This window comes from Lemur catta, chromosome 2 (genome assembly GCF_020740605.2).
Source record: "Lemur catta isolate mLemCat1 chromosome 2, mLemCat1.pri, whole genome shotgun sequence".
NCBI classification, from domain to species: Eukaryota; Metazoa; Chordata; class Mammalia; order Primates; family Lemuridae; genus Lemur; species Lemur catta.
The window spans coordinates 18,308,803-18,328,991 of record NC_059129.1 but is presented as its reverse complement, the minus strand read 5'-3'; the positions used below and the strand labels follow the sequence as shown (position 1 = coordinate 18,328,991).

General features: G+C 46.7%; 1 long non-coding RNA gene and 1 other non-coding gene across 4 annotated transcripts; both read left to right on the top strand.

Moving 5' to 3' along the window:
• The first annotated feature begins 171 nt into the window (after positions 1 to 171).
• LOC123632512 lies at positions 172 to 19,720 on the top strand. Of its 3 annotated transcripts, none has more exons than XR_006733379.1 (4): positions 172 to 185; positions 6,058 to 6,372; positions 7,681 to 7,856; positions 19,149 to 19,720. It is a non-coding gene; the product is annotated as an uncharacterized LOC123632512 (long non-coding RNA). The 3 variants fall into 3 exon arrangements; XR_006733381.1 differs by lacking the exon at positions 19,149 to 19,720 and adding an exon at positions 12,408 to 12,420; XR_006733380.1 differs by lacking the exons at positions 172 to 185; positions 6,058 to 6,372 and adding an exon at positions 6,997 to 7,078.
• Positions 8,155 to 8,295, top strand: LOC123633601. Its single transcript, XR_006733634.1, has one exon. It is a non-coding gene; the product is annotated as a U4 spliceosomal RNA (small nuclear RNA).
• Positions 19,721 to 20,189: the final 469 nt, after the last annotated feature.

The window sequence follows — 20,189 nt, the reverse complement described above, 5'->3', positions numbered from 1 at the left end:
ACAAGAAGGGGACATTGGAGCTGCAAACTGCAGGAGGAGAAGAAGGGAGGAGGAGGAACCAGCCGGAAGATCTGGAATGTTCCAGGAAGAGAGATCAGCAAGTGCAAAAGCCCAGAGGCAAGAACTAGCTGGTGTTTGAGGAAGAGAAGGAGAAGCAGAGAAGATCTTCAAGCCAGGCTTAAGGAGTAAGTAGACTTCCAGGGGATTCAGGAGGCGGGCCATCACCAGCAGAGGAACAGAGTATGCAAAGGCTCAGAGGCATGAAAGGGAGGGGTGATGCACTGCAAGGCAGGAACACTACAAAGGTGACACAGTCAGAGATGAAGGAGGTATTCTTTCCAGAGTTGCCCCGCCCAGGGCTCTGAGGAGGAAGGATGGGTGGGGAGGAAGGTGGGAGTGGGAACTTGGGTGGGCTAAGAGGCTGAGGAGTTTGGAGGTGGGGAAGCAGAGAGGCTTGGAAGGAACCATCCATCCATATGGAACTGGATTCCACCAGCTGGAAGAACAGGTCTGGGCTTCTTTGGCAGAGAAAAGGTAGGGCCTTGGAACAGAATGGCCACATACAGTTGTTTAGGCTGTGCACACTGCACAAGGACTCTCTGGCAGATGGTGGATGGGGGCTGATATCCAGCTGTTCCTCTGCTCTGCCAAGCTTTGCACTCTTGAACGGCAACAGCATGGGGGTGGCTTGCCTTTTTCTCACTGCTCGAACTTGAGGGGTGCCTCTTTCCAATTGGTCTATCCAAAGGGGGTGTTTTGGGCAGTCCTGGTGCCTCACGCCTGTAATCCCAGTGCTCTGGGAGGCTGAGGCGGGAGGATCACTTGAGCTCAGGAGTTCCAGACCAGCCTGAGCAAGAATGAGACCCCGTCTCTACTAAAAATAGAAAAAATTAGCTGGGTGTGGTGGCACATACATGTAGTCCCAGCTACTTGGGAGGCTGAGGCAGGAGGATCACTTGAGCCCAGGAGTTTGAGGTTACTGTGAGCTAGGCTGACGCCATGGCACTCCACCCAGGACTAAAGAGTGAGACTCTGTCTCAAAACAAAAACAAAAACAAAAATGAAAAAAACCAAAAGGGGTATTTTTTTCTGATTGGCACAGTCATAGGCTGGTCCGGGGGAGATGCCCCAGGGGCCCAGGCTCTGCTACAGACTTGCTACGTGGCTCCAACCAGTCACTGTCCCTCTCTAGAACCATCGACTGACAGACCTAGCTAGAGGCCAGCTGGTCCAATCCCTACACTGCACAGAGGAGAAAAATAAGCCCAGAAAGGGGCAGCAACTCCCCTGAGGTCACACAGTGACCACAGCAGAGTGACACCCCTGACTCTTGTGTTTGTGGAGAAGACAGGGAATGAGAGGGGACAAGAGGAGGGCAGGGGAAGGCAGCCCAGGTTACGCTCCCTGGGGAGGGTGTCAGATGAGGTCGGGGTGCCCCAGGCCTCTAGGTGCCCCTTCCCCCTCCGCCAGGCCCCATGGGGCTGTCATTTGCAGATGTTAATTATTCATGTTGCTGCTGCTTTGCTTGGTTTTAATGCACTTTGATGGCATTCTCTAGCTAATGGGGAAAATCAATAGATTTTAATTCTCAGTGGCTGTGAAGCTCTGTCTGTCTCCTGTTTGGGTGGCTTGGCCAGGCTCTTGGCTGGGGGTTGGGGGTGGAGGCTCAGGCTGGATTCACAGGAGCCTGAGACTGGACTTTTCCCCGTCCCACCCCTCATCATCTTCTGCCTGCAGCCTGGGGAAGGGGGATTAGAGTCACAGGCAGCTCCAAATTCTGCCCCAAACATCTTGGAGGGGCTGAGCCCTTCAATCTGCCACTTGCCACCCATCCAAGACGGACAGCAGCTCCTCCTGGCCCTTGTGCCAGATGCAGGGGCCAGACCCACGCTGCAGGGGCTGCTCCACCAGCTTTGGGGGGATGGAGTCAGGCACTTCCTACCCACCACTCAGGCTCCGCCCTGGCCGTCCTCCTGGGCACAGGCCCAGCTCACAAACCTGTCTTAGAATGTCGGGGGGATGTAGCCCAGGCCCCACATTCCTGAGGAGTCTGAAATACAGACTTCTGCTGTTTTCTCTAAAGTTGTACACTCAGGCACGATGATTTCTCTAACAGGATTAAGAGCTGAGATATTCATGGGACAGCGTTGAGGGAACCCCCATCTCAGACCACACCCTTGCTCCCTCCTCCCTGTGTGGTGCCCCAAGTCAATATCCTTTAGGAATCCTGAAATTACCTTGTGGCTGGAGCAATTCTATAGCACTGTATTTGTTTGTGCTAAGAGTGTTCATGAGGTCGGTGTAAACACTTAAGATACACCACGGTCTTCATAATGCTGTTTTTGGTATTTCTCAATGTTTCCAAATCACAATGAGTCTCCCAAAAAGAAAGAGGCCAGAGATGTCCCAACCTTGGAGAGGCCTTGTCTGCTTCCCAGGGGACCCAGGGCCCATCCCTGGCTGGCAATGCTCGGGCTATCTGCTGGGGCCCGAGCCTAGAGCCAGGGCCCTCTGGAACCCAGGACCTGGGACCTGGTCACCTGCCCTATTCACCCGGGCCCCGGCCTGGTTGGCTCCCCTCTCTCACCGGGGCCCCAGCAGACATGAGGCCCAGTCCTGGGTCGGACAAGAAGCTTTTGTGGTGTGGGCTTCACAGTGCGGCAGATCTGGGTTGAGTCTCCCTCTAGCACTTAAGTTCTGTGCTCCTCACACCCCCTGGTTTTGCAGGTGCCCTCTCCGGTGTGCAGAAGGCTGAGTTAATCCCTCTTTAGTTCATGGCACACGGTCACGCTTGGTTCATGCAAGGCCCCTGCCTTGTTTGTACCCATGTCTTTATTCCCTTTGACCCCCACAGATGCTGGGCAGGAAAAAGTGCCAAATACTACCTCACGGGACCCCTGGAGGATTTTATGAGCCAGAGCATTTCATAATGTTTAGGGCAGCACCTGGCACACAGTGACCAATCAGTAACAGGTCCCGCTCCATCTCCTAAAGTGGTTCTCTACCCCAGGGGACTGGGAGGCTTGGACAAAACACCTTCCCCTTTGGCACACCCAAGGATGGCTGGTGTTTCTCAAAGTCCTTCACCAATGACCCAAGTGATCCCCCTGGGATCCCCTAGGGAAGAATCTACCACGCTCATCATTTGGGAGGGAAGCAAATATGGATACAACAAGCTCTCATTTTAAATTCAAATTCAGCAGTGACTGGGTGCACACTGCGGGCCAGGCCCAGTGCTGGGCGTTATACATGGAGGGCCAGATGGGCCCAGAGGGGAAAGGCTCGCACGGGAACTCTCTGTCCCGGGGGGTGGGTGCGAGACGGCCTTTCTCTTTCTGCTACGTAGGGAACGGTGAAGCTGCTGGAACAGAGGCCCTGCGTTATAGTGGCTCAGACAAGTCTTCTAACAAATTAATTAGGAGCAAATGCCAAAGTTTTATCTCAGGTTTGCCATGACGGAAGAGACTTCTGGGTCAAACTGGTTCAGAGTCCTTGCCCTTTTACAGGAAAGAGAATGGTCAGATATTGCTTTTGTTGACTAAGCATGAGAAAAAAGAAAGTCTGATTCCAGATCATTAGAGCCCCGACTGACTGACAGCTGAGTGGGTGGGATGCCAGTTTCCTAGAAGAGGTCTTACCTGAATTAAAGTCTATCAGCATGTTGCTTAAGGATTTTGTCAAGAATGCCATCGTCTTCTCAGAAGGAGCTTATGAACAAAATCACATGGAAAAAGTTATATCCTGAACCAGGTTTGGTGCCAGTTTTCCTTATAAAAAGGTGGGATTTCCTTGCTCGGGTAGCAGCCCAGAGGCTGGTGGTCCTCCTGGCTACAGCTGGTTTATGGGCACCATATTCAGATTTCAGTCCTCAAGGAGGAAGAAAGATGGAGCATTGCAGAAGTGGCATTCCTCACTCCCACTCATTTTCTATCAGAAACTAATTGGGCCCTCCCTGTGTGGGAGACGGGGAAATTCATTCTCTGGCTGCATAGCCTTATGCATTGCTGAGAACTGGGGCAGGGGTGAAGTATTTCCGAAAGGAGGAAGGAGAGTAGGGTACAGTTAGCAGTCACGAGGGCCTAATTCGTAGCTGAAGCTCTGAACCCTCCTCTCCCCTTCCTGCCACAAACTCCGTTTACTAACTCACTTATATGGTCTTTTTAATTGAGGAAATAACCTGGAGCAACCAGTCTATACAGGACCAAGAGGACAGAGGCTACAAGATGTAGATTATATGATGTGTTTGCATCTACTAAGAAGAGATTTTCGGTTTTGTCAGGAAGGTTTGTGAAGGCATTAATGAAGGTGAAATGAAAAAAATGAAGCAATGATTAACTCCAGGGAAAACAAAAAGTTGCACAAGAAAGGAAATGTAATCATAGTATACTGTGTGGCAGAGCTGGGAATATTATCTACAAAGGTATAATAACATGAACAATAAAATTATTTTATCCAAAAAGAGTATATATAAGTATACCGGGAGGATGAGGACAAGATGCGTGTGTGTGGGAGAGGAAGGCAAAGGGTATAAGAGAAAAATCAAGGCTGGATGCGGTGGCTCATGCCTATAATCCTAGCACTCTGGGAGGCTGAGGCAGGAGGATAGCATGAGCTCAGGAGTTTGAGACCAGCCTGAGCAAAAGCGAGATCCCGTCTCTACTAAAAATAGAAAAAATTAGCCAGTCAACTAAAAATAGAAACAACAAAAAAAAAATTAGCCGGGTGTGGTGGTGAGAGCCTGTAGTCCCAGCTACTCAGGAGGCTGAGGCAGGAGGATCGCTTGAGCCCAGGAGTTTGAGGTTGCTGTGAGCTAGGCTGACGCCATGGCACTCACTCCAGCCTGGGCAACAGAACCTGACTCTGTCTCAAAAAAAAAAAAAAAAAAACAGAAAGAAAGAAAAGAAAAATCAAGAAATTGCTGCATTAGCATGTTATTTAGAATATTACCATTGGAAGAATAATCCATGGACCAACAACATGGGCATCATCAGGCAGCTTATTAGAAATGTAGAATCTTGGAACCTGCCCCAGGCCTGCTGCATCAGAACCTGTATATTAACAAGATCCCGGGATGGTTTTTACGTTGCTTAAAGTTTGAGAGACCCTGAGTTAGAAAGAACAGCTAAGAATTGAATTCATTGCCTCACTTAGGAAGAAAATAGCTGGAGTGCAGAGTGGTGGAGTACTGCTAATTTTTTATTTAAGTCTTGTAGTTTGAGTTTTTAACTGTGTGGAAGATTTATTTTGTTGAAAAAATGTAAATTATGTGCATGATTTCAAATCCCAACAGTGCAAAAGTGAATGCAAAGTCTTCCTCCTATTAGAGACCCAGGGCTCCCCTTGCTTTGTCGACAGTTCCTAGTGTATCCTTCCAGAACATTTCTCTGCATATCCAGCCTTTGTATATGTGGCCATCCTGTTTATTTTACTGAATATTTTTTTACAGATAAGAGCACATGCAATGCACTTTTGAGCATCTTGCTATTTTCACTCAATAATATCTTGGAGATTATTCCATATAAGTACATATAGATCTGCTTAATTTGTTTATACGTTGCTTTTATAAGCTATTACAGGATGCTTAGTATGGTAATTTATTTAACTGCTCCCCTACTGATGGGAAATCAGTTTGTTTCCAGTCTTCCTCTGTTACACACAATGCTACAATAAGCATTTTGTAACCACAATGTAGCGAAGGGCTAAGGGCATAGAATGCCTGGAATTGGAAACCCAGGGCTGCCACTAAAGCCAATTATTTTATCTTTATGGACCTCAGTTTCTGTAGCTGTGAAATGGGGATAAAAATGATACTTATGGTGCCTACCATGTACACTCATATACTAGGCACAGCGGGCTCAGTAACAAACAAAACAGATAAACAGATAAAAGTCCCTGCCCTTGTGGAGTTATATTCTTGTGGCAGGAGACAGATGATAAACAAGATAAATTAATAAAATATGTGATGTTGTGATCGGCTCCTCCATTGAACAAATTTCAATGACACCCATAGAATCCTCTCCCTTAACTAACTACTTGATGTTTTGAGTTGTTTCCCAGAAATGATGGATTTTCTGCAAGACAAAGGAGCTGAGGTTCTGAAGACCCCTGGGTCAACTTCCTGACAAGATACACGATCTCCCCAACAACCTGTCCCCAATGCACGCAGCCTCTTGTTAGTTATACCACGACTTGTCCCAAGGCACACGGCCCCCTCCTTTAAAACCCCGTGATCTCCCTTAGAGGGATGATTTGAGGCAGCTACTCCTGTTCTCCTGACAAGACGTCTGTGGTTCCTCTCTTCCTTGGCAACCCTCATTGTCTCCATAATTGGATCTTTCTGTGATGGGCAACTGGACCCAGATGAAAACAATGGTAAGTGCAACAGGAGGTGGAGCAGGGAAGAGGGATGGAGTGGGAGGTTTGCAAGTTTAGATAAGGTGGTTGTGGATAGCCTCACTGATAAAGTGACACTTGAGTGGCTCAGACCTGAAGGAGATGAGTGGAGAGCTACGCAAATACTTGGAGGAAAAGCATTCCAGGCAAAGGAGCAGGGACGGGGAACTCACTACCACTCGTGACTGCTTTAGGCAATGTGAAGAGCTCCCTCCCTGTGCCTTCAGCCTCCTAGCCCTTTGTCTGTCCTTAGGGACTCATGCAAAATAAGTAGAATCCCTCCCCTGAGGACAGCCGTTCCATCAGCTGCCAGCAAGAGAGCTGCCCCTGCCGTGTGACACCGTGTTGTGAGAAAGCTGCCCAAAGAACTGCAGTGGCACCTTAGTGGCCTCAGAGATGGAGCTGGATTCTCAGCCCAGTGGGGTCAGTGCCTTGCCACAGGGGACTCTGCCCCAGGTCTAGATTCTTCTTCTGGAGAGGTTTGTGGCATGAAGGAGGAAGTAGGAGAGAGGGGGCTGGGAATGCCATCTTTGGGAGGACAGACTTGGGTGGCCTCCAGAGAAAGTTGGTGGCCTGGGCCAGCAAACCTCAGCACTCTTGCTGGGTGTGCAGACCTCAGCAAAGCGGGTCTTGGATCTGCGAGAGCAGCCCTCTTAGGCTTCGTGGAGCCCTCCTTCTGAAGCCGGTAAGATCAGTTCCAGAATTTCTCTGTAGACGTCTTTAAGACGCAGGCAATCTAATCAAAAGAGGAAGAGAAGCGCTGGGGAGTTTGTTTCCGGGAGGCATTGGAGAGCAGGCGTGCTCTTTAACTCAGAATATGTTTATTTGGGAGGACTTTGGGCGGATTGAGCACGTGGTAGTGTTACCAAAAGCCTGGCACTTGTCCCCAAGGTTGCATCAGAAGAACGAGGACAAGTGGTTGAGAAAAAGGAAAAAGGTTTCTAAATTTGCCAGCAAATGAAGAAAATGGCAGACTCCTGCCTTAAAGTACCAATTCCCCAGCACAAACAGAAATACAGAGCTTTTAAAGGGAGGGTTTTCAGTTGTGGGCTATTAGTTGATGATTCTGATCTGTCCCATCTCTGGGGAAGGCAGTCTCTTGACCTCCACCCAGGACTTCTGCACGTACGGTTCCAGTTGAACCGTCTCCTGTAGCTCAAAGAACAAAGGACACTCCCCTGCCCCTCCGGACCACTGGCCTGAGTCAGGGATGCAGGTTTGAGCTCTCCAAAAGGAGTGGGGGAGGTTTTAAAGAGACAGAATTTCAGGCAATTTTCTCTGTTACAGTGGGAGGGCTAAAGCCCCCTCAAGCCACCACACCTTGGCACGAGCATTGCCCCAGGGTCACAGGAACAGGACGGACCCCTAAGTCCTTCTCGCCTCCCACCTGGCAGTGTGCCTCTTGCGCCCCCTATGGATGGAGTCTACCATATCTGCACCGTCTCGGCCTCAGCATTTCAAAGGTGAGTACAAAAGGAGTAGGTTTGAGCTTAATACCTGGCACAGGGGAATTTTAAATTAGCGAGGAAAAGATGGGTCCTTGGAAAAATAGAAAGCTGTACTCTCAGTCATTAGATAACTCACCCTTTAAGGCCTAGGAAACAACAGATGATCAGAGATTTCAAAGTTAAAAATAAAACTATAAAATGATTAGAAAAAAATATGAATGATTTTAAAAAAATAATCTCAACTGGAAAGGCATTTCCAGATGAGAAACCAAGTTCAGAAATCATAAATTTGACTATAAAAATATTAAAAATTAGCTTTGCGCAGTGGCAGTATCGTAGCCAATGAGGTTTATCCAAGGTGCAATTATTGCTAATTGAAAACTTTTCCCAATACCCCGCCATGATGACTTGAAATATAGTCAGCATTGGCAATTTTTGACAGTCTCTACGGAGACTGAATAAAAAAAAAAAAATGAAAAAAAAATTAAAAATTGTCTGCAGCAAAAACTACCACAAAATAAAAACAAATAGCAAACTGTTTTTAAAGTGTGTAATGCGAAGGACAGATAAAGGCTCATTTCCATAGATCAAAATTAGCTCTCACAAATCAGAAAGAAAAAGACCGTGAACTCCATGGAAAAAAGAGCAGAGATTGTAAACTGGTAGTTCCAAAAACATAGAAACAGTAAGTATGTGAGGAAATAGTCAACTTCTCTCATTACTGGAAGGTCTTTGCACTTCCTGTTCCTTTGCCAGGAGCCCTCGTCCTCCAGGTAGTAAAGCAGCTTGCTACTCAATTCCTTCAGTTCCATGTCACTCAAGAATCTAAGGGCAGGGGGAGGGGCAGAAAGAAAAAAAAAAAAGACTCTAAGAGAATAGCTCAGTGGGAAGGACTGTCCAAGGTCATCTGTGCTAAGCATCCTGAGATTAGGCTGGTTTTGATCTTGATCCTGAAAATAAGCAGAGGCCCATGATGGCAAGGGAGAGACATGATCAGATTTGTGATTTGGAAAGATCCCTCTGGGGGTGCAGGATGGTGATGGGACCCATGCAGGAGAAGGCGCAGTGGTCCAGGCTAACGGTGACATTGCCCTGGACCAGATTGGTGGCAGTGGGGATGGGGAGAAGTGGATGAATGAGGATGACTTCTGGCGTGGGGATTTTGCCAGTCACTGAAACGGGGAGTACCAGAAGAGGATGTGGAAGGCAAGCTGGGCCTCATGGGCCCTGGGGCCGTGGAAGCGTCCAGGTGGGGCCATGGAGCAGGAGGTTAGATGCACAGAACTGACTGCAAGGGGAGGTTGGGGCTGTGGATACAGCATTGGTGTGGAGACAGGGTGTGGGTGCCATTGACAAGATTCAGTATGGGGTGAAAGGAAATGAGGACCTAGGACCCAGCCTTGAGGATCCCCAACATTTAACTGCAGCTTAGCAGGGAAGGAGCCCGCCCACAAAGGGGATGGAGGAGGGGAAGCCAACATCACAGAAGTCAACTTTGCAAAGAGAAGGGAGAGTCGAGTGCTGAGTGCCATTGCAAGGCTGGGTAGTCGAAGACTTTTTAAAAGTCCACTGATTTAACGTTGCTGTCGGAGGTAACTAATGCAGGGTTTCTCACCCTCAGCACTGTTGACACTCCAGCCGGATCATTCTGTGTTTCCGGCCGGCTGTTCTGTGCCCCAGAGGATGGTTAGCATCACCCCTGGCCTTTACTCACCAGATGCTAGTGACACCCCATGCCCCAGTTGTGACAGCCAAAATTGTTTCCAGACATTGCCTAATGTCCCCTGGAGGGCAAAACGTCCTGGTCAAGAGCCCCTGCCTTGGCAATGTGCTTTGGGTAGGCGTGCAAATGGAGGCAGTGACATTGCATAGTTCTTTCTAGAAGTTTGCTTGTAGAGAAGAAAAGAGAAATAAGGCAGTGCGTGGAGGGGGCAAGGGAGAGTTACTTTATTACTTTTTGAAAAGGGGGGAACCTTGAAATGTCTAATATTGATGAACTGTCAAGCTTTTGGATTTTCTTGGCCACCCTTTGATGGTAAAAAATAGCCTTTCCATATGCGTTTGATGTGCGTTTCTCTTATCATCCATGAACTTGGCATCTTTTCATAGGTTTTAGGGGAAATTTTTCTTTAGAGACTGCCTTTTAAAATGTTCTTTGCTCATTTTTCTCCTGGGTCATTGATCTTTTTCTTATTAATTTCCAGAATTCTATATCTTAGGCAGAATGGCCCTTCCTTTGTGATAGGAGTTGCAAGTACTTTCCCCCTAGTTTGTCATCTTTCTTTTGACTCCAGTGGGGTGAAAGAGACACAGCTTCTTGTGTGCATTTCTGACGGCTTGTGCAAACTGGTGCCATGCCTGTGATTGGCGGTTTGGCATTGTCTATCAAAACTCCAGATGCATTTACCCATTGACTCAGCAGTCTCACTTCTGGGAATTTTTTTTTTTCCTGATCAAACAGCTCAGATTGTTATTTTTTTTTTCTTTCATTTATTGATTTTCCTGAGCACTTCCGGGAATTTATGCTACTTGACGTGGATGAAAATATGCGTGTGTGTGTTGGTTGATGTTGTCCATTTTTTTCTTGCAAGACTGGAAGTAGCCCAGGAGGTCTCAACAGGAGACTGATGAAACAAACTATGGTACATCCATAAAATGGAGTATTTTGCTGCTATAAAATAATGAAGAAAGTTTCTATGTACTGTAATGAAAAGATCTCTAGGATATACTATTAATTGAAAAAAGCAAGAAGAAGAAGAGTGTAATGTAGTGTCCCATCTTTTGTATAAGACCTGGGGGAAATGGGCAATATAACAATATATGTGTATTTGCATAAAAACACAAATATAAATAAAGTATATTTGGGAATAAAGTCAAAGGTGGTTACCATAGAGGGATTGGGGTGTGAAGAAAATGGGAACAGGGATGGCGAATGTAAGTTTATTTTTGTTTTTAGTCTTTTTTTTTTTTTGAGACAGAGTCTTGCTCTGTCACCCTGGCTAGAGTGTAGTGGCGTCATCATAGCTCACAGCAACCTCAAACTTCTGGGCTCAAGTGATCCTCCTGCCCCAGCCTCCTAGGTAGCTTGGACTACAGGTGTGTGCCACCACACCTGGCTGATTTTTTCTATTATTTTAGTAGAGACAGGAGTCTCACTCTTGCTCAGGCTGGTCTCAAACTCCTGGCCTCAAGTGATCCTCCTGCCTTGGCCTCCCAGAGTGCTAGGATTCCAGGCATGAGCCACCTTGCCTGTCCTAGTCTATTTTTTAAAAAATGTGAATTATCTACTTTTTAAAAAGTTAATGAGATGGATCCAATTGAGAGAAAGTGCTTGAAAATATAGAAGTTCCTGAGAAGGTAGGAGGGTGCAGGATTCAAGGCCCAGGTGTAAGTGTAGGTATTTGCCTCAGTTTCCCCATCTATAAAATGGGGATTCTCAAGCTAACCATGAAAAGCACTTGGCGCTGGGCTTTGTCAAACTTAACTCTTGTCTCTTCGCTGAGGTCCAGGGCAGACTGGGCTCAGAGCCACCGGGCAAATGCCGGCCTTGGGAATGGCCCTTGTCTACGACTCCTCCAAGTGCCTCTCGGGAGGACAGTCAGTGGTCAGCGAAGGGCCTGAGCCCTTCCTCGAGTCTCACTGTGGGGAGGGGAGGGAGACCTCCAGCAAAGCCGGGGGAAGGAGCCTGCGGGCCTGGCGCCATCTCTTTGTGAGTCCACCCACACCCTTCTTCAGCTCCACCAAGCTAGCCCACGATAGGGACAGATTGGCCCTAAATTTAGCTAGAAAGCAGCCCCGGAAGGAGCTTTTGAGAAGCAAAATGAACAGCAGCAGCCATCGACACCTTAAGCCCTTTGGTTTACAAAAAAGGAAACTGAGGCTGAGAAAGGGCAGGAGTGTGTCCTTCCAGAGCTTCACTGCAAGGTAGGCCTGACTTCTGCTAGCAAGCGTGCGCTAGGGGCTGAAATGTGTCCTCACCACCCCCCAAACTGAGGCCCTAACGCCCAGTACCTCTGAATGTGACTGTATTTGGAGACAGGGCATTTAAAGAGGTAACTAAATTAAAATGAGGTCATATGGGTGGGCCCTAATCCAATAGGATTGTGTCCTTACAAGAAGAGATTAGGACAGATACACAGTGGGACAACGCTGTGAAGACACAAGGAGAAGATGCCACCTACAAGCCAAGGAGAGAAGTCGCAGGAGAAAGCAACCCTGCCCACACCTTGATCTTGGGCTTCTAGTCTCCAGAATTGTGAGAAAATAAATTTCTCTTGTTTAAGCTACCTACCTAGTCGGAGGTACGACATCCCTTGGTATCCGTGGAGGACTGGTTCCAGGACCGCCCCCCTTACCAAAATCTACAGATGCTCAAGTCTCTGACATTAAGTGGGCTGTAGCATTTGCAAATAACCTACGTACATTCTCCAGTGTACTTTAAATCATCCCTACATTACTTATAATACCTAATGTAAATGATATGTAAATAGTTTGTTATATTGTATTGTTTTTTAGTTTATATATTTTTTACTGTTGTATTGTTGTTTTAAAAAAACTTGTTTTTAGGGCTGGCACTGTGCTGCACGCCTGTAATCCTAGCACTTTGGGAGGCCAAGGCGGAAGGATCTCTTGAGCCCAGGAAGTTGAGGTTGCAGTGAGCTATGATGATGCCACTGCACTCCAGCCTGGGCCACAGAGCGAGACCCTATCTCAATAAATAAGTAAATAAATAAAATTTTCCAATATTTTAGATCCACAGTTGGTTGCATCTGTGGTTGCAGAGCCTGAGGTACAAAGAGCCAACCACACTTTGTTATGGCGGCCCTACAAACTAATGCAGTGCATTTTCCATTCGTGTCAACAACATCTGGAGGTGGGCAGCCCAAGACGCTATGGCCGTGTCGCAGAGACTCACGCTCCACTTTCTCTTCCACCTTCCACCAATTTTAAAAGTCACCTCTTGGGCCAAGATGGCCTCTGGAGCTGCCTTATTGCAGGCACAAGGAAGAAGGGACAAAGTGTGTGTCCCTCCCTCTGAAGGCAACTTCCTGCAAGTCCCACAGAGCAGTTTGGCTGACATCTTTTTTTTTTTTTTTTTTGAGACAGAGTCTCACTGTGTTGCCCGGGTTGGAGTGAGTGCCGTGGCGTCAGCCTAGCTCACAGCAACCTCAAACTCCTGGGCTTAAGCGATCCTCCTGCCTCAGCCTCCCGAGTAGCTGGGACTACAGGCATGTGCCACCATGCCCGGCTAATTTTTTCTACATATATTTTAGTTGGCCAGATCATCTCTTTCTATTTTTTAGTAGAGATGGGGTCTCACTCTTGCTCAGGCTGGTCTCGAACTCCTGATCTCGATCTATCCACCCACCTCGGCCTCCCAGAGTGCTAGGATTACAGGCATGAGCCACCGCGCCCGGCCAGTTTGGCTGACATCTTATTGGCCACCACTTGGTCACATGATGACAACTGGCTTTGAGGGAGCCTGGGAAATGTGCCCAGCTAAAAGTAAGGGTTTACTCCTAAGGAGGAGGGGAAGAACGCGTGCTGGGGGAAGTACCCAGCAGGCTCTGCACAGGCTATCATCACAGACTTCAGGCTCAAGGGTGCGTGAAGAACTCTTGACTTTTCCCATAACCCAGCAGAATTTCTATTGCAAGCTAGGATGGCACGTCCACTTTTCTTTGTGAATGTGTCTGTTTCCTCAGTGGCTTTTGCAGTGCCAGGCTGTGGTGGGCAGGGTCCGTCCTGAAGTTCTTTGTCCATGCAGGTGTGCCCGAGACATTACCCTCGGCCATGGGCCCTTGGCCTTCCGCTCTCTCAGGCTGCCTAGTTTCTGTGCAGTGCCTTTGGCCTCTCTGGACCACGCTCAAGGCTCAGAGGACATTCTGCTGTCCCTGCACCTGCTGAGAAGCAGGGCGTTGTGTGAGGCATTCTCCCCATCTGCTCTTGACCTTCTACAACCTCTCTCTGGGGTCTCACTGCTTTTCCCCCAAGAAGTAGGGTTTGGAGCTTCTCCCTCTGAGACTTCCCAAACTCCCTCTCTTTTTTCCCATTACCTCTCCTCTGCCTGTCTCTTCTTCCCCTACCCCGGGGGCATCTGAAGGTGGCAGCCCTATTTTGGGGCTTTATGTTTCTCCAGTAAGGACTTAAGCTACAGGGACATAAAAACCCGAAATTCATGAATTTTATTCCTGCTTCCCACTCTCTTACATTCCTCTCCTGGGGTGATAAGGACAGGTTTTGACTTCACAGGAGGGAAGAAAAAAGAGTATAAAGATTCAGGAAATTCAAAAGAACATAAGTTCATGTCTCAAAAAAATATGATCCTGCCATATTTACAATAAATTGTTCTGTGGTTGACACTATTTGGCATTTCTCACTCCCTTCTCTCTTGCTATTGCCATGTACAATCTAGAAAAGCTAAATGTTTCCTCTCTCTTCTTTCCCCAGTCTGTCTTGTAGCTTATGCAGGCCATATTTCCCAATTCTGGTCCATAAGATGGGAGCAGAAGTCTGCTTGAGGTTTATAGGAAGGGGATCAGACCAGCCTGAGCAATATAGTGAGACCCCATCTCTACAAAAAATAGAAAAAATTAGCCGGTTGTGGTGGTACATGCTTGTAGTTCCAGCTACTTGGGAGGCTGAAGCAGGAGGATCACTTGAGCCCAGGAGTTTGAGGTTGCAATGAGCTATGGTGATGCACTGCACTCTAGTCCAGGCAACAGAGAGAGAGATCCTGTCTCCAATTCCATCCCCCAAGCAAAAAAAAAAAACCCAAAAACAAACAAGGGAGCCAGATGTGGCTAGCATCATCCATTTCCTTCTGCTTCCAAATTGGAATGTGAACACAATGCCTGGAGCTACAGCAGTCATTTTGCCACAATGAGGGCAAGGCTAAGGGAATCACAGAAGCCATGGTGCCATTGAGCAGCTGTGTCTATACAGTATCATTTATTTACTATTAAGCAAGAAAAATAAACTCCATTTTTAAGTTTTTGTTACTTGCCGCTGCAAGTATTCCTAATGTATATGATATAACTTTAAGTTAGCACAAGCGCCTTTCTCTTTATTGTCACAAACGGTGACAGGTATCTTGAATGCTGGACCCCATGGATGCAAGACAGTTCCTAACCATCCCTCTGTCCTAGTAAGCCCAGGTCTAGCTACCAGTTTTGTCCTGGTGTCCCCATGCCAGGCTCTATTTTTCAGAGTGAGTCATGTGAGTACCGAGTGGAAAATCTCAGCCCTTCAGGCAGGCTGGAGGATGGAGATCATCTTCAACTATTGTCACCCTCTCTCCTTGGCACCCTGTCTGAGCAGCAGAGGCCTCAGAAACTGAGCGTTTGAAGAAAATCCAGACCTGACTACTAAAAGTTTTCTATAGGATATGTCATTGCTGTGCTTGGAATGTTTGTGTCCCTCCCAAATTCACATATTAAAGCCTAACCCCCATGGTGATGGCACTAAGAGGTGGGGCCTTTGGGAGGTGGTTAGATTTCGAGGACTCCATCCTCATGAATGGGATTAGTGCCCTTATGAACGAGGTTTGAGAGAGCCTGTTTGCCCTTCTGCCGTGTGAGGACACAGCAACAAGGCAGCATTTGCGGGGAATGGGCCCTCACCAGACACCAGGTATGCCAGCACCTTGACCTTGGACTTCCCAGCTCCCAGAACTGTGATCAGTAAGTTTCTGTTGTTTATAAATTAGCCAGTCTAAGGTGCTTTGTTATAGCAGCCTGCGTGGACTAAGGCAGTCATAATGTACTGCACAGGTTCCTGACTGCTCCAAGGGAAGGTGCCAGGCCAAGAGCTCCCCTTCTTTGAGAAGAAGTCACTTTGCTAGTCCCTCACTTTTGTGTCCTCCCTCAGCTGAAGTCACCAGGGCCTGGAAATGGAGGCACAACAGAGTACAGATATGTGCAGTGTGTGGGACATGTATACCATGGACTCAAATCAGATTCGGGCCAGCTCAAAAGTGATGGCCCAAGCCACACCAATCAGAGTAAGTCCTAGGACTCTTTCCAGAACAATTCAGGGAGAGAAGCTTTCTTTCCTTTAGACTTAATCCTGAGAGGATGACCCCTTAGAATAGCCAGGATCCATCCGTAGGGGTAAGCATGCCCAAAAGTAAAGCAAAAGCTAACAGAGAGACCAAGTACCCAGGACATGGTAGGAGCCCCTGGATCAGGCTATACCTGAAAGCCACCTACACCTAGACTTTTAGTATATGTGAATCAGAATATATCCCTGTTTTGTTAAAGCCAATTTGAATTGCTTTTCTCTCTTAAAAGTCTTGAGAATTTCAGCCCATGACAAACATTGTGATATGCGGACATTTAGGCTGAAACCTAAAGCCAAAATTGCCTGCAGTCAGATCCATTGCTACGCACTGATTGACCACAGGCGGAATCCAAAGTGTCCCTGGGAGAATTTATGTACACATAGCTTTTCCTGGTGTTTGTACTCTGCCTTGTCTCTGAGGGTTTCCCAGACCATTGGGTTTGGCCCAAAGTACATCTCTCTGCACTCCACGTTTGTCAGCGCAGTGCATTTGGCACTAAAGTGTGTGCCATCTCATCTGTTATTGTCCTGAGCTGGTCTTTAAATCTTGGCAAACTTGGGCTTCTCTTCAACTTTTCTCTTTTGATGTCAATTCCTCCAGGCCAGGGCCTGGCTCCTATTGATTTAATTTTTCCACACAGCTCTTAGCACAGGGCTCAACACACAGATGGAAATTTTGGGTGGCAGCATGGGTTGATGGAAGAACCCTGGCTTTGAATCCTGGCTCCACTACTTACTAGCTGGACGATCTTTGGCAAGTTACTTAACTATTTTGAGCCTTATGAGAGTTGCGAAGACTAAACACCATAACGTGTCTTAATCCATTTGGGCTACTATATCAAAGGATAGACTTGGTAGCTTATAAACAACAAAAATGTATTGCTCTCAGTTCTGGAGGCTGGGAAGTCCAAGATTAAGGTGCTGGAAGATTTGGTCTTGGGGAGGGCCTGCTTTTTGGTTCATATATGGCAGCTTCTAGCTGTGTCCTCACATAGTGGAAGGGGCAAGGCAACTCTCTGGGCCTCTTTTACAAGCTTACTCATCCCGTTCATGAGGACTCCGCCTCCATGACCAAATCACCTCCCAAAGACCCTACGTCCTAATACCATCACATTGAGGGGTAGGATTTCAACATATGAATTTAGGGGATATACAAACATTCAAACCATAACTACATGCCATTCATTTGTTTGTTTACTCAATAATTGTTTATTGAGTGCACACTCTACATCAGGCATGGGGCTAGGGGCTGAAAATACAATGGTGAATGTATCAGTTAAGATACACTTTGGTTGGTTGCAAGCAATTGTGGCAAACCCAGTTTCTTTTTTCTTCTGGTACGCGACTATACTATATATCTTAGCCTTCTCTGCAGTTGGGTGGTGCCATATCACTAAGTTTTGGCCAATGGAATTTAGGCAGAAGTGATATATGTCACTTCTAGGCCTTTTTCCTAAAACACCCCCCAGGAGAAGATCTGATACAGGTCCAAAGACCTATAGGAAGGATGAGCCCCAAGACGTAAAGGGCCTGGGTCCCTGAATGACCATGTGGAGCACAGCCCCACTGCCAACCCACTGTGACTGTGACATGAACGAGAAATTGACTTTTTCTGTGTTAAGCTACTGGGATTTTAGGTTGTTTGCTATAGCAGCATAGCCTACTCTGATATCAACTGTGGCCAACTTAAGCAAAAGTGGATTTCTTGGAAGGAAATGGGCCACTCATGGAGTCAACAGGAGGCTTGGAAATGGGCAGCTCCAGAGGCTAGAAAGGAGGACTGGTCACATAGAACTGGCACTGCTGGAGCCATCATCCAACCATTTCAATCTGTTTGTCTTGATATTAAAATTCCTGGAAAGGAGGGCTCATCTGGCCTAGTTTTGATCATATGCCACTGCCCTGGGTTAGAGGATAGCAGGCCTTTGATTTCAGTCCCCGCTAACTGTATGAGAGGGGGAAATGTCGAGAGGGAATTGGGGGGAGATGGATGACAGGGAGGCTGAAAACAAGTGCTGCACACAGTGAGCACACACCCTTCCCTTTTAGAGCTCTCAGCCCTTGGGAGGCCCATACTAATTACACACTCCCACACAAGTGGTACAATGGACGGGAGTGACCTCCATGGTGAAGTACAGGCCAACCAGACTTGCTAAGGCTGAGAGGTCAAGGAGAGCTTCCCAGAGGAGGTGACACTTGAACTTGGGCTTGAAAAGTAAGAAGAGGGCCGGGCGTGGTGGCTCACGCCTGTAATCCTAGCACTCTGGGAGGCCGAGGTGGGAGGATCACTCGAGGTCAGGAGTTCGAGATCAGCCTGGGCAAGAGTGAGACCCCTGTCTCTAATAAAAATAGAAAGAAATTAGCTGAACAACTAAAAATATATAGAAAAAATTAGCCAGGCATGGTGGTGCATGCCTGTAGTCCCAGCTACTGAGGAGGCTGAGGCAGAAGGATTGCTTGAGCCCAGGAGTTTGAGGTTGCTGTGAGCTAGCCTGACACCATGGCAATCTAGCTCTAGCAACAGAGCAAGGCTCTGTTTCAAAAAACAAAAAAAGAAATAAAAAAGAAAAGTAAGAGGAGTGTGCTATGTAAAGAGAGAGGGGCATGGCAAAGGAAAAAACAGATGTCAAGGCCAGGAAATGCAAATTTCTCTCCTCTTCCTCCTCACTGAGTGTGCAAGGCTGAAGCATTTGAGTTTTAGTTTTCTCTAGAAAATGGGAAAAGGGAAATGAAATTAACATGATTTGCCGATGATGCAGCTTTAAATCTGGAAAGTGAATCTGTTGCAAAATGAGCATTAAAAATATTCAGTTAGTTAGCAGGGTCAAAAATTAAAATAAGGAAATCAATAGTTTCCTATTTATACCAACACCAACCACTTAGAGGAATAATGGAAGTGGTGACCCCATTTACAATAGCAACACAAACGGTAAATGGGCCTAAGAATAGACTTAAGAAATGCTTAAAATCTATACGAAGGGAACTTTACAATGCTGCCGAATGCTGCAAAAGAAGACTAGAACTCATGGAACGGCAGATTCATACTCGAAAGAGAAAGGTGAACAGCATAAAGATGCCACTTCTCCCTCAGAGGATCTATACAATTAATGCTATTGCAATTAAAAATAATTCTCCACCTGTGAAAAGCTCACCAATTCTTTAAGGCTCAGCTCAAATTCAGACTCCTGGTCAGAATTTATTGCTCATAGTTCATTGACCTTTATTCTGCTTTTGGCCTTTTATCAGGATTTGTGGCTGATACATGTGACTCCCCTTTAAGAATAAGGACTTTTGGAAGGTAAGGACTCTCTCCCACCTGTCTGCATGTAATGGTGACCTTGAGATCCAGGAGGCTTGGAGCCACAGGATTTCCCAAAGATCAGGCAGGCTTTTTCTGGAGTGCAGAAGAAGCTTCCGAGTCCCTTCTCCTGGTCTGCTTGTCCCCTGCTGGCTGGGACCTTGGACTTGCCACCTGATTCTGCTTCTTGCCGTCACCCCTGGTGTGACATGGTGTTGCCTGCTGGTTTGGGTTTGGCTTCTTCTATCTTGAACAACAGCCTGGATTCATACATACCTCACACTATACACCAAAATAGACTCCAAGTAGATCAAAGATTTACCTGTCTAAAAAAAAACTATAAAAGTAATTGAAGAAAGCACGGACAAATTCCTTTACCACTTTGGCAGGGGAATATCCTTTCTAATCATCACTCAAGATCCAGAAGCCATAGAAGATTGCTTCATTCAGCTATAAAAAATAAATTAAAAACAACCCAAGTGCCCATCAATACATAAGTGGATTAATAAAATATGGTATGTGTATACCATGGAGTACTACTCAGCCACAAAAAACAATGATGATTTGGCACCTCTTATATTATCCTGGATAGAGCTGGAACCCATTCTCCTAAGTGAAGTATCCCAAGAATGGAAAAATAACCACAACATGTACTCACCATTAAATTGGTTTTAACTGATCAACACCTAAGTGCACAATAGGAATAACATTTATTGGGCGTCAAGCAGATGGGGGGAGAGGGGACGGGTATATACACACCTAATGAGTGCGATGTGCACCGTCTGGGGGATGGACATGCTTGAAGCTCTGACTCAGGTGGGGCAAAGGCAATACACATAACCTAAACATTTGTACCCCCATAATATGCTGAAATAAAAAGAAAAATAAATAAATTAAAAACTTGTTTTTTTGTTTTTCTGGTTTTTTTTTTTTTGTCTTTTCACTGACTTGGGATAAAAACTTCTTCATGAAAAAAAGCAGAACCCAAA